General features: G+C 44.5%; 1 pseudogene; it reads left to right on the top strand.

Moving 5' to 3' along the window:
• Positions 1 to 123: 123 nt before the first annotated feature.
• On the top strand, positions 124 to 1,469 carry LOC703242 (keratin, type I cytoskeletal 18 pseudogene; annotated as a pseudogene).
• The last annotated feature ends 11,573 nt before the right edge of the window (positions 1,470 to 13,042 follow it).

A 13,042-nucleotide genomic window follows, 5' to 3' on the forward strand; every position in this document is an offset into this window, starting at 1 on the left:
TGTTACACCTCTCAATTTCTTACCTGCTTTATCTTACAAGAGCAGGTATATTACAAGTAAAAATTAAGGAGTAGTCGTTGACAAAGCCTGAGTCCTGTCCTCCTGCTCTCTTCCCTGGACAGCATGAGCTTCACCACTCGCTCCACCTTCTCCACCAACTACCAGTCCCTGGGCTCTGTCCAGCCACCCAGCTGTGGCACCCGGCCGGTCAGCAGCACGGCCAGCATCTATGCAGGCACTAGGGGCTTAGGCTCCCGGATCTCCATGTCCTGTTCCACCAGTTTCTGGTGCAGCTTGGGGTCTGGGGGCCTGGCCACAGGGATGGCTGGGGGTTTGGCAGGAATGGGGGGCATCCAGAACAAAAAGGAGACCATGCAAAGCCTGAACGACCACCTGGCCTACCTGGACAGAGTGAGGAGCCTGGAGACTGAGAACTGGAGGCTGGAGAGCAAAATCCAGGAGTATCTGGAGAAGGGACCCCATGTCAGAGACTGGGGCCATTACTTCAAGACCATCAAGGACCTGAGGGCTCAGATCTTTGCAAATACTGTGGACAATGTCCACATCATTCTGCAGATCGACAATGCCTGTCTTGCTGCTGATGACATTAGAGTCAAGTATGAGACAGAGCTGTCCATGCACCAGTCTGTGGAGAGCAATGTCCATGGGCTCCGCAAGGTCACTGATGACACCAATGTCACTCCGCTGCAGCTGGAGACAGAGATGGGGGCTCTTGAGGAACTGCTTCTCATGAAGAAGAACCACGAAGAGGAAGTAAAAGACCTGCAAGTCCAGACTGCCAACTCTGGGTTGGCCGTGGAGGTAGATGCCCCCAAATCTCAAGTCCTCCCCAAGATCATGGCAGACATCAGGGCCCAATAGGACGAGCTGTCTCGGAGGAATCCAGACAAGCTAGGCAAGTACTGGTCTCAGCAGATTGAGGAGAGGACCACAGTGGTCACCACTCAGTCTGCTAAGGTCGGAGGTGACACTCATGGACCTGAGACATACAGTCCAGTGCTTGGAGATCAACCTGGACTCAATGAGAGATCTGAAGACTAGCTTGGAGAACAGCCTGAGGGAGGTGGAGGCCCGCTATGCCCTGCAGATGGAGCAGCTCAATGGAATCCTGCTGCACCTGGAGTCGAAGCTGGCACAGACCTGGGCAGAGGGCCAGAGCAAGGTCCAGGAGTACGAGAACCTGCTGAACATCAAAGTCAAGCTGGAGGCTGAGATCGCCACCTATCGCCGCCTGCTGGAAGACAGCGAGGGCCTCAATCTTGGTGATGCCCTGGACGGCAGCCACTCCATGCAAACCGTCCAAAAGACCAACCCACCGGATAGTGGATAGCAAAGTGGTGTCTGAGACCAGCGACACCAAAGTTCTGAGACATTAAGCCAGCAGAAGCAGGGTACCCTTTGGGGAGCAAGAGGCCAATAAAAAGTTCAGAGGTCAAAAAAAAAAAAAATCAAGGAATAGTCCATGATAATTAACAAATGTACTTACTTTTTTAAGATGGACTTTTGCTTTTTGCCCAGGCTGGAGTGCAATGGCACCATCTCGGCTCATTGCAAACTCCACCTTCCGGATTCAAGTGATTCTCCTGCCTCAGCCTCCCAAGTAGCTGGATTACAGGTGCCCACCACCATGCCCAGCTAATTTATTTTTAGTAGAGATGGGGTTTCACCATGTTGGCCAGGCTGGTCTCAAACTCCTGATCTCAGGTGATCTGCCTGCCTCGGCCTCCCAAAGTGCTGGAATTACAGGTCTGAGCCACCATGCCTGGCCTAAAAAACGTATTTAAAGAAATAAGACATTGACATGTTTCATTAGGAAAAAGGCATCACAGTTATTGTTACTATCTTGGATCACCTGATGACTCAGTGTGGGGTTCTTTTTTTATTTTTCTAGGTACATAGGTGTCTACATTCATGGTGTACATGAGATGTTTTGATACAGGCATGCAATGCGTAATAGTTACATTATGTCAAATGGGCTACTCATCCCCTCAAGCATTGCATTACAAACAATCCAAATACAGACTCCGTTGTTTGGTTTTTTGTTTTCGAGACGGAGTTTTGCTCTTATCATCCAGGCTGCAGTGCAGTGGTGCAATTTTTAGTAGAGACAGGGTTTCGCCATATTGGCCAGGATGGTCTAGAACTCCTGACCTCAGGTGATCCGCCGGCCTCAGGCTCCCAAAGTGCTGGGATTACAGGTGTGAGCCACTGCACCCGGCCCAGACTCCATTTCTTTTAAATAAGGTAGATTTGTAGAAAATTAACAACTTAGAAGTTACAGTCCATATTCCAACTTTCTTTTGTAAGCTTATTTTCCTATTTTAAAATGTTCAGTGTCTCTCCTTATCCAGTGAAACTCATAGTAAATAATACTTATATAGCCAGGAGTCAAAAAAGAGGTCATAACACCTCAATTAAATGTCTTCCGTATTCCACTTAGCCCTGGACCCTAGCATAAGTTAAAGCTACAGTTTCCCAGGAGTAACATCTTTGTTTTTCATTTGTTTTAATGTCAAAGGAAATCAGAGTATTAGTGCCATGTGTGATTTATACTTACCTCCTCTCCCCTTCACCGGCTTCCTTCCCCTTCCCAACAAAGGAGACTGTACATTCCATGAGGGCAGACGTGGTTTCCTACTTAACCTTGCATCCACCCCACACTCCATGCATCCTCATACACAGTGCTACAGATACTTAGCTCTCACATATTTGCGAAATGAATAAATGAATAAGAGGTAAGTTGACCCATCAGGTCATTAACATCAGAATAGAATTACGATGCTACACCTGGATTAGTGCAGTGTTTGTCTGGCTTTTGATAGGCAGTGATTTGTGTGCTCCCTTGGTAAAGTCTTCTAAAACTGGGAGGAGATATCTGTGGTTTAACCTCCAATAGAGTGGACTTTTGCCTGGAGATAAGTACCCTTGAGGATCCCAATGCCCTTTAATTCTAGATTAGGAATTCCCAGGGAAAGGAAAGGAATTGCATCGAAACCTCTGAGTTGGGTAGTGTAAATAATAAATAAGTCTTCTGCTCATACTTTGTCCTGTATTGTTCTCTGTGTAACGTTAAATCTAGCTATCATTGAAACTGGAAAACTTAGCAGTCTATTTCTCCTTAATTCTTTTAACTTAGTCTTCTGATAAAAGTTTATTTTCAGATAATTTCCACTTTTCAAAATTCTCTAAGGACCTAATAAGCACAAACCATACTTGGTACTCATTTGAGTTCTTGCTACTGAATTTCTCTATGTAAAATCAAAGTTACAAGAACAATATGAAAAAAGGTGCTTCTCACTTATTAGATAAAATGAATCAAGAAGGCTTGTAGTGTAACATCACCAGAGACTACTCTGTAGTGCAAACACCAACTGAAACAGGCCAAAGTGATCCCCGTCCTCATGTGTGCTTGCTGGAAGGATAAACATCGATGACTATAACCATCACACGGTGACCAGCTTTAATGTGCAAGGGTGTCAGTGTGAACGATTTTATTCTACCCCACCCTCAAGAGCTGGAATAAATGGCTTTATGATAGTACTCTCCAGTACTGTACTCAAAACTTGGAAATGTGTTGAGAACGGCAAACATCTGAATAACATCCCATTGCTGTGGATTGTTGGGAATGCTAAAATGCGGATTGTGGACCACCTACATGCTAGGATTGTTAGGGGTACAGCAATACATGTATTTTGCTCCAAAATGAGTAGGCACAGAATTACAGAACCAAAAGAAAGATCTTGGCTCTTCTGAATTATATCCTAAGTTCTTCCTGTATATATACCTCAAATGCTGCAGATACGAAGTTCTGTGAAATTCTGCCTGGAACCAGGAAGCCCCGTGGGAACTTAATGCCTACTCTTCACACTTTTAAGCCTCCATTTTGAAAAAACTATTTGTTTTGTTGAAAAAACAGAATAGTTTTTACAAGTTAGGTACTACCAAAGATCTTTGGTTAAGGGTTATTGTCAAGTGAAAACAAGTTTATGCTAGTAGGATGTTGTGGGTTTTTAAAAAAATAGTATCTGAGCAATAAAAGGATTTATTGACCTAGTAACTTAGATCTAACTTTGTGCTGTCACATTTTACTTTGCTAGTGAAATCTTTAATCTTCAGATTCATAAACTATCTTTGAAGAAATTCTTTGTTTTACCTACAAAGAGTTCTTTAAAAAAAAAAAAAAAAAAGGCAGAAAGAGACGTAAAAATCCACCTATTAGCTGCCGTATCTGTTGTTCTTGATCTTTCTGTTTCTGTTCATGTATATATTCTCTCGCTTCATGTTTTAACAGACCTGTTTACTGCCAGGAAATGATAATAATTTGTATTCAAAATGTTTTGGTAATTACTCTTCACGGAGCAGCCGAGTGTCAAACAACATAACTAGAAGCTCAGATTCTGGGATGCGCAGGGGCCGAGAAACAGACGTGATCTTTTCCTCCCAACGAAAGGATTCGTGTGCACAACTTGCATATCTTTGTTTATCTCATAAAATCTACAAATGTTTTACTTAGTCCAGTTTCTATTTTCTTAGATGTTTGAAGGATTATGTGCTTGAAAACCAACATCTGTGATTCTCGTTTCTAATTTTAAAATGAGGAGTGCTTCAGTTAACAATTAGGGGCCAGGCCAGGCACGGTGGCTCACGCCTGTAATCCCAACACTTTGGGAGGCCGAAGTGGGTGGATCACTTGAGGTCAGGAGTTTGAGGCCAGCCTGGCCAACATGGTGAAACCCCATCTCTACTGAAAATACAAAAATTAGCCAGGCGTGGTGGCAAGCACCTGTAATCCAGCTACCCAGGAGACTGAGGCAGGAGAATAGCTTGAACCTGGGAGGCAGAGGCTGCAGTGAGCCAAGATCGCGCCACTGCACTCCAGCCCGGGCAACAGAGCAAGACTCCATCTCAAAACAAAAACAAAAACAAAAACATAGGGGCTGGGCTCACGCCTATCATCCCAGCACTCTGAGGGGCCAAGGTGGGCGGATTACTTGAGCCCGGAAGTTGAGACCAGCCTGGGCAACAGCGAAACCTTGTCTCTACAAAAAACACAAAAATTAGCCGGGCATGGTGCCCCACGCCTGTGGTCCCAGCTACTTGCAGGGCTGAGGTGGGAGGATCACTTGAGCCTGAGACGTCAAGGCTGCAGTGAGCTGAGATCATGCCACTGCACTCCAGCCTGGGTGACAGAATGAGATCCTGTCTCAAAAACAACAACAACAACACACACACACACACACACACACACACACACACGCGCGCGCGCACAATTAGGAAAGCATGTTTTAGGGGATTTTTAATATTGCAGAAAAGATCTTCACTTAATGTTTAATGACATGGAGGGACTATTTCAGGATAGGAAAAATCACCTTTTAAGTAACCAGAAACCCCAGAGCAGCCATCTTGAATATAGAAACTTCACTAGCCCCTGCCAGCAAGAGCTATAAATGTAAAATTATCAGATCCCTGATAGGGGCTCCCTGAGGAAATTTGCTTGTGACAAGTTGTTTTCTATTCCCAAGGAATAGAAAGGGAATAGTTTTCTATTCCCAAGTACTGTGTAGATTTTGAAGTGACCACAAATTTTCCATTAAGGAAACGTGCTGCCAGAGTAATACACAGCTGTATATTAACTCCATGCAGCAGTTAAGACAGCAAGTAAAAATGCCTCTGAGACCAAAGCCAGCATTTAGGCTCAGAGGGTAAAATTCGATCTGATCATTTCATTTAACAGATAACCTTGGCCGGGTGCGGTGGCTCATGCCTGTAATCCCAGCACTTTGGGAGGCTGAGGCGGGTGGATCATGAGGTCAGGAGTTTGAGACCAGCCTGGCCAACATGGTGAAACCCTGTCTGTACTAAAAATACAAAAAAAAAAAAAATTTAGCTGGGTGTGGTGGTGGACACCTGTAATCCCAGTTGGGCTGAGGCAGGAGAATCGCTTGAACCCGGGAAGGCGGAGGTTGCAGTGAGCGGAGATCATGCCACTGCACTCCAGCCTGGGTGACAGAGTGAGACTCCATCTCTAAAAAAAAAAAAAAAAAAAGCAAACAGATAAGCTTAGTAAAAATTGAGAAAAATATTTGCCTGGCAATCCAGGTCCCAACAAGGTTTTCAATGGAACTTGACATGCTGGTTTTAGAAAAGGTGAAGAGATATGCCCTGTGTCTAGCAAGACATGAAGTTGTAGTAGCTGAGATGTGTCTCATTGGTGCAAGAATAGGCTCACGGATGATGGAACAGAAGAGAGACCTGCACACAGACCTCAGCATGCATGGTGTCCTGGATCCTTTTGTCTCTCATACCTTTTTTCCTTCCCTGTGCTTCTTATGTTCTAGAAGACTAATCTGAGCAGGCTGCATCAACCTGGCTTCCTTGCCCTGTCACTTCTGGTAGGGTTCAGGCAAGGGAGGCATCAGCAGGGGACCTGAGCGTGGGACACTGCGTCACAGGAGTGGCTAACTATTTAGACAGCTGCTTAGGGATCTGGAAAGATACAACTGGAGGCTGGTGAGGAAGAGGAGAGAAACTCTATGTGGATGCACTCTAGGAGTGGGCATAGAAGGTGAAGAAATTCATATGTTGCGGATGCCCACCGCACAGCATCCCTGCAGGGAGGTTCTCACTGCAGGAAAGGAAGTGGAAAATCCTCTGATAATAGTCAACCTCTTTCCCAGCCTTCCTGGTGCTGGCTCAGTGGGACCATGTGAAAAGGTGGACACGGCAAGGATGAAGTGTGCAAAAGGCTCCACAAAATGGGCCTCCTCCGTCATGGCTGACCTGGCCACTGCTACTGCCGGCAGCCCAATTGGCCGATGGAGACTCACGCTAAGCCCACAGTGTGGCACCGTTTCCCAGGAGGGAGGGAGGAAGTTTTGATTATATATTTTAATTACTGAATGGTACTTAAGGAGATCATGGAACTCTTTTTCTTTTTCTTTTTTTTTTTTTTAAAGCAGAGTGACAAGAGTAATCAGTTTTTGTCCAGTGGCAGGGGAAGAACTATCCCCAACAAATAAATGTAGAGAAAAAATCAACTTGTTTTATGAGCACATTTCCTGAGTTATGCTAATTGATGCCATGACTACACACACACACAGCTTATATTACCATATTATTTTGGGGTACACAGTTAGCTAAATTTAAAAACATTTCTGGGAACAGGCCAGGCACAGTGGCTCACACCTGGAATCCCAGCACCTTGGGAGGCCAAGGTAGGAGGACTGGTGAGGCCAGGAGTTTGAGACCAACCTAGGCAACATAGTGAAACAAAAAACAAATTAGCAGCCAGGCACAGTGGCTCACGCCTGTAATCCCACCAATTTGGGAGGCCGAGGCGGGCAGATCACTTGAGGTCAGGAGTTCGAGACCAGCCTGGCCAACATGGTGAAACCCCATCTCTACTGAAAATACAAAAATTAGCTGAGCGTGGTGGTGGGTGCCTGTAGTCCCAGCTAGTTGAGAGGCGGAGGCAGGAGAATTGTTTGAACCCGGGAGGTGGAGGTTGCAGTGAGCCAAGATCACACCATTGCACTCCAGCCTGGGTGACAGGGCAAGACTCCATCTCAAAAAAAAACCCAAAAATACAAAAAAAAAAAAAAAAAATGAGCCATGCGTGGTGGCGCATGCCTGTAGTCCCAGCTACTCAGGACAGTGAAGCAGGAGGATCACTTAAGCCCAGGAGGTCGAAGCTACAGTGGGCTGTACTCTGGCCTGGTGACAGAACGAGACCCTGTCTCTATTAAAAACAAAACAAAAAAATTATTCATAGGAACCATAAGCACCAAGTTGAAGATACAGGTTACATCTAGAGTGTAAGGAACAGGAATGAGGTCAGAAACAGGAGCATAACAGACTTAGATTGAGTTTGTCGTGTTATATGGCTTCTTATCATTCGTACTTTTTCAAATGCCTAAAAAGAACCAACGACTTGTACTTGTCAATATGGATTACCATATCCTAAATACCATGCACACCAGTTAACATCTTCAGTATTATGAATGGCTTTGATAACTTGGATGCAATAACCACCACCCCCTGGGATTCCCTTCAATTTCCTCAAAGTCTCCAAGCCTGTTCAGCTCATTGGTTCCATTGGTTGTCAACAGGGACTAGCCTCTGAGCTCTGCCATTCTAATTATAACCCCCTAAAAAAGGTGGAAAATATGAAAAAAGTGGCTTTTTCATGCTTACAAGTATATGAGTAGAACTCTAAAATAAATGAATTAAAATTCCAGCCTAGAAGCAGGTTATAGCCAAGGGTAAAGTTCAGGGTCAAGCTGAATTTTCACTGAAAGTAAACATGTCTAATACAAAGCAAAGAAAGGATGACTAGGAAAGCATGATCTTGCTTCACAGAGAAAAGTCAAAGGCAACAGCAGCCCTTACAGCTCCATGGGTCACATCCAAATCTTACTGATTCCAATGAGTTAGCAACTCATAGCATCACAGCTGTTCACAGCAAGATCAGCAGTAATAGACCAAATGACTCAAGGCTTCTGGTTCTTATTTCAAAAAAATATCAACAATTAACACAATTGCATGACCAGACTTCAGTATTTTCATAACTGAACTGAAATAAACTGAAAAATCTAATAATTTCTATCACTTTGGGATACTCTAAAGGTGGAATTATTTCATTATCTGTTCTGAGCTAAGTTAGTAGTAAAATACTCAGATAATGGTATGTGGCATGGAACATAATCATCCTGTTCTCTAGCCTTCTGATAAATAGCGGGTGAATGTCGAACTCAATTAAGATATTTACTTTTACCGGTGAGAAACCTGGAAGTGTTTCAGTAAAGAAACCTATCATAACCCAGAAGTTTTTAAGATGTCACAAATTTAAAATTTCACAATCTTCTCCTGTTAGGCCTCTTTTTTTTTGGACACGGTCTTGCTTTGTTACCCATATGGAGTGCAATGGTGCCATCTCGGCTCACTGCAACCTCCACCTCCAAGGTTCAAGCAATTCTCCTGACTCAGCCTCCCGAATAGCTGGGACTTCAGGCACCCACCACCACACCCGGCTAATTTTTGTATTTTCAGTAGAGACAGGGTTTCACCATGTTGGCCAGGCTGGTCTCAAACTCCTGACCTCAGGTGATCTGCCCACCTCGGCCTCCCAAAGTGCTGGGATTACAGGCGTGAGCCACTGCACCCAGCCTAGGCCTCGTATTCCTTATGATTTCAAGTATTGACATCTTAAGAGATGTATAATTCATAGACACTACATGCAGAAGGAAAATAATGACAACAATTGTAATTGTAATTCCATCTTTGTAATTCTAATTAAAAAGTTTAGAACTTAGGAATAATTTATTTATGTTTTTTTCTTTTTTTTTGAGACAAAGTTCTCACTCTGTCGCCCAGGCTGGGGTACAATGGTGCGATCTCAGCTTGCTGCAACCTCTACCTCCCAAGTTCAAGCAATTTTCATGCCTCAGTCTCCTGACTAGCTGGGACTACAGGAGTGCACCACCACGTTCAGCTAATTTTTGTATTTTTAGTAGAGATAGGGTTTCACCATGTTGGTCAGGCTGGTCTCGAGCTCCTGGCCTCAAGTGATCTGCTTGCTTAGGCCTCCCAAAGTGCTGGGATTACAGGCATCAACTACCATGCCTGGCCAGAATTTAGGAATAACTTTAAATGAATCTTACTGTATTTTGTCAGCTCAAGAAAACCATGACCTGCTCAAGAAAACCATGACCTAGTTGAGTCTTGAACAACTCAGGTGTTAGGGGCACTAAATCCCTGCACGTCAAAAATCTGCATTTTTTTTTTTTAAGAGACAGGGTCTCGTTCTGTTGCCCAAGTTGGAGTGCAGTGGCACAATCATAGCTCACTGCAGCCTCGAACTCCTGGGCTCAAGCAATCTTCTCATTTTTGTAGAGACAGAGTCTTACTATGTTGCACAGGCTAGTCTCAAACTCCTGGTTTCAAGCAATCCTCCTACGTTGGCCTTCCAAAGCACCAGGATTACAGGTGTGAGCCACCATTCTCATCCCCAGCTTCGTACAACGTTTTTTTTGGGAGGGCGAGGGGAGTGGAGTCTCACTCTGTCGCCCAGGTTAGTGCAGTGGCACGATTCACTGTGACCTCCGCCTCCCAGGTTCAAGTGATCCTCCCATCTCAGCCTCTCAAGCAGCTGGGATTACAGGTAAATGCTACCACACCCAGCTAATTTTTCTATTTTTAGTAGAGACAAGGTTTCACCATGTTGGCCAGACTGGTCTTGAACTCCTGACCTCAAGTAATCCGCCTGCCTCAGCCTCCCAATGTGTTGGAATTACAAGTGTGAGTCACTGCGCCCGGGCACGTACAATTTTTGACTCCCCAAAATCCTAACTACTAATAGCCTACTGTTGACTCGAACCCTAACCCATAGCATAAACAGTCAATTAACACATTTTAATGTTATACGTGTTATATACTATGTTCTTACAATAAAGTAAGCTAGAGAAATGAATATGTTACTAAGAATCTAATGCAAAGAAAATATATTTACTATTCATGAAGTGGAAGTGAAGCATCATAAAGGTCTTCATTAGAAGGAAGGAGGCGGTCAGCCACCGTGGCTCACGCCTGTAATCCCAGCACTTTGCGGGGCCTGGGCAGGAGGACTGCTTGAGCCCAGTAGTCTGAGACCAACCTGGGCAACCTAGGGAGACCTCATCTGTACAAAAAATAATAATAAATAAATTAAAATTATAAAAAGAAGGAAAGAGGGGTTGGTCTTGCTGTCTCATGGGTGGCAGAGGCAGATGAGGCAGAGGAGGTGGAAAGGGAGGCAGGCACACTGGTGAAACTTACTTGAAAAAAAAAAAAACCCACATGTAAGTGAATCTCCGCGGTTCAAATCCATGTTGTTCAACGGTCAACGTATACAGATGAATAAATTCTATTTAAGAGTTCTCCCACAGAAAACAATTACTTCAATAACTGTTAGTCTAAAGTTCTCAAAACGGGTCGGGCACAGTGGCTCATGCCTGTAATCCCAGCACTTCTGGAGGCTGAGGGGGACAGATCACTTGATGTCACGAGTTCAAGACCAGCCTGGCCAACATGGCGAAGCTCTGTCTCTACTAAAAATACAAAAATTACCCAGGCATGGTGGCACGCACCTATAATCCCAGCTATTCGGGAGACTGAGACACAAGAATCGCTTGAACCCAAGAGGTGGAGGCTGCAGTGAGCCAAGATCACACCACTGCACTCCAGCCTGAGTGACAGAGACAGACCTTATCTCAAATAAATAAATAAATAAATAAATAAATAAATGTTATCAAAACGGTGCCCATGTCTATGATTCATTAACACAAAGAAAAGAAAGACATTAAAATTCAAGACAATAAATGAAATTTTGATACGGGGCACAGTCTTGAGCAAGGCTACCCTTTACCCTTTACTTTGACTATAATCAGACCTTTTCCTACCACTATGGGAATAGAGAGAGAGAGAGCACGCATGGCTCTAAGGTGCAAGCATTTAGAAATACTGAGTTTGGGCTGGGTGCATGCCTGTAATCCCAAACACTTTAGGAGGCTGAGGCAGGAGGATCGCTTGAGGCCAGGACTTCAAGACCAGCCTGGGCAACATAGTGAAACCCCATCTCCACAAAAAATAATAAAAAGAAAAATCAGCCAGGCATGGTGGTGCACACCTGTGGTCCCAGCTACTTGGGAGGCTGAGGTGGGAGGATTGCTTAAGCCCAGGAGTTTGAGGCTGCAGTGAGTCATAATTGTCCCATTGTGATCCAGCCAGAGAGAAAAAGAGATTGAGTTTGGCCTGGCTTTCATTTAGACCTTAGGATGAGTCCCTCAAGATCTCTCAGGTAAACTATATAGACGTTAATAAATATGAAGACTTAGGCTGGGCACGGTGGCTCATGCCTGTAATCCCAGCACTTTGGGAGGCCGAGGCGGATGGATCACAAGGTCAGGTCAGGAGTTCAAGACTAGCCTGACCAAGAAACCCCGTCTCTACTAAAAATACAAAAGTTAGCTGGATGCAGTGGCAGGCGCCTGTAATCCCAGCTACTCAGGAGGCTAAGGCAGGAGAATTGCTTGAACCCGGGCGGCAGAGGTTGCAGTGAGCCAAGATTGTGCCGTTGCAGTGAGCCGAGATCACACCACTGCGGTCCAGCCTGGGCGACAGAGTGAGGCTCCATCGCAAATAAATAAATAAATAAATAAATAGACTTGCCCAGCACTTAGGCACATAAGCTTCTCATCAAAGATGCCCATGATATAAAGGCACATGAATTTCTTTATAGAAAGGTCACCTTTCTCTTTGCTTGACATATTCAGAAAATCATTAGGAAAAGAATCTTACTCAACCTGCTAAATGCTATGTTGGCCACAGTGTTTCAGAAGATAGATTTAATTTTTAAAAATTTTGTATGATTATTTTATATTCTGCAACAAGCAAAGGGGCAGATAGTTTTTGTATCTCCTTACAGAGTTTCAGAGGACCTAGGGTTTGAGGACAGCAAAGGAATTAGGAATATCATGAATTGCCCAGATTTTACATTTGTAAGGGAGACCCAAGTCTTGACCGGCTTCCTGAGTTCTCCAGCATCCTGGCCATACAGCAGGTATTGGGTGTTATCATTGGCCAGAAAAATACGTGTAAGTTCACCAGCCAATAGCTTTCCTTATAAGGCTAAGATTAAACAGCCTAAGCGCACTTTTCTGCCTTTCTTAAAGCACTTTGGGAGGCCAAGGTAGGTGGATCACGATGTCAGGAGATCGAGACCATCCTGGTCAACATGGTGAAACCCTGTTTCCACTAAAAATACAAAAATTAGCCAGGCATGGTGGCAGGCGCCTGTAATCCCAGCTACTTGGGAGGCTGAGGCACGAGAATCACTTGAACCCAGGAGGCGGAGGTTGCGGTGTGCCGACATCATGCCACTGCACTCCAGCCTGGTGACAGAGCAAGACTCTGTCTCAAAAAAAAATGCAAGCTGTCTTCTTACATGGCTGTCTGTAGTGCCAATCTTCATGCATTCAGAAAAACT

Source organism: Macaca mulatta, chromosome 8, assembly GCF_049350105.2.
Source record: "Macaca mulatta isolate MMU2019108-1 chromosome 8, T2T-MMU8v2.0, whole genome shotgun sequence".
NCBI lineage: Eukaryota > Metazoa > Chordata > Mammalia > Primates > Cercopithecidae > Macaca > Macaca mulatta.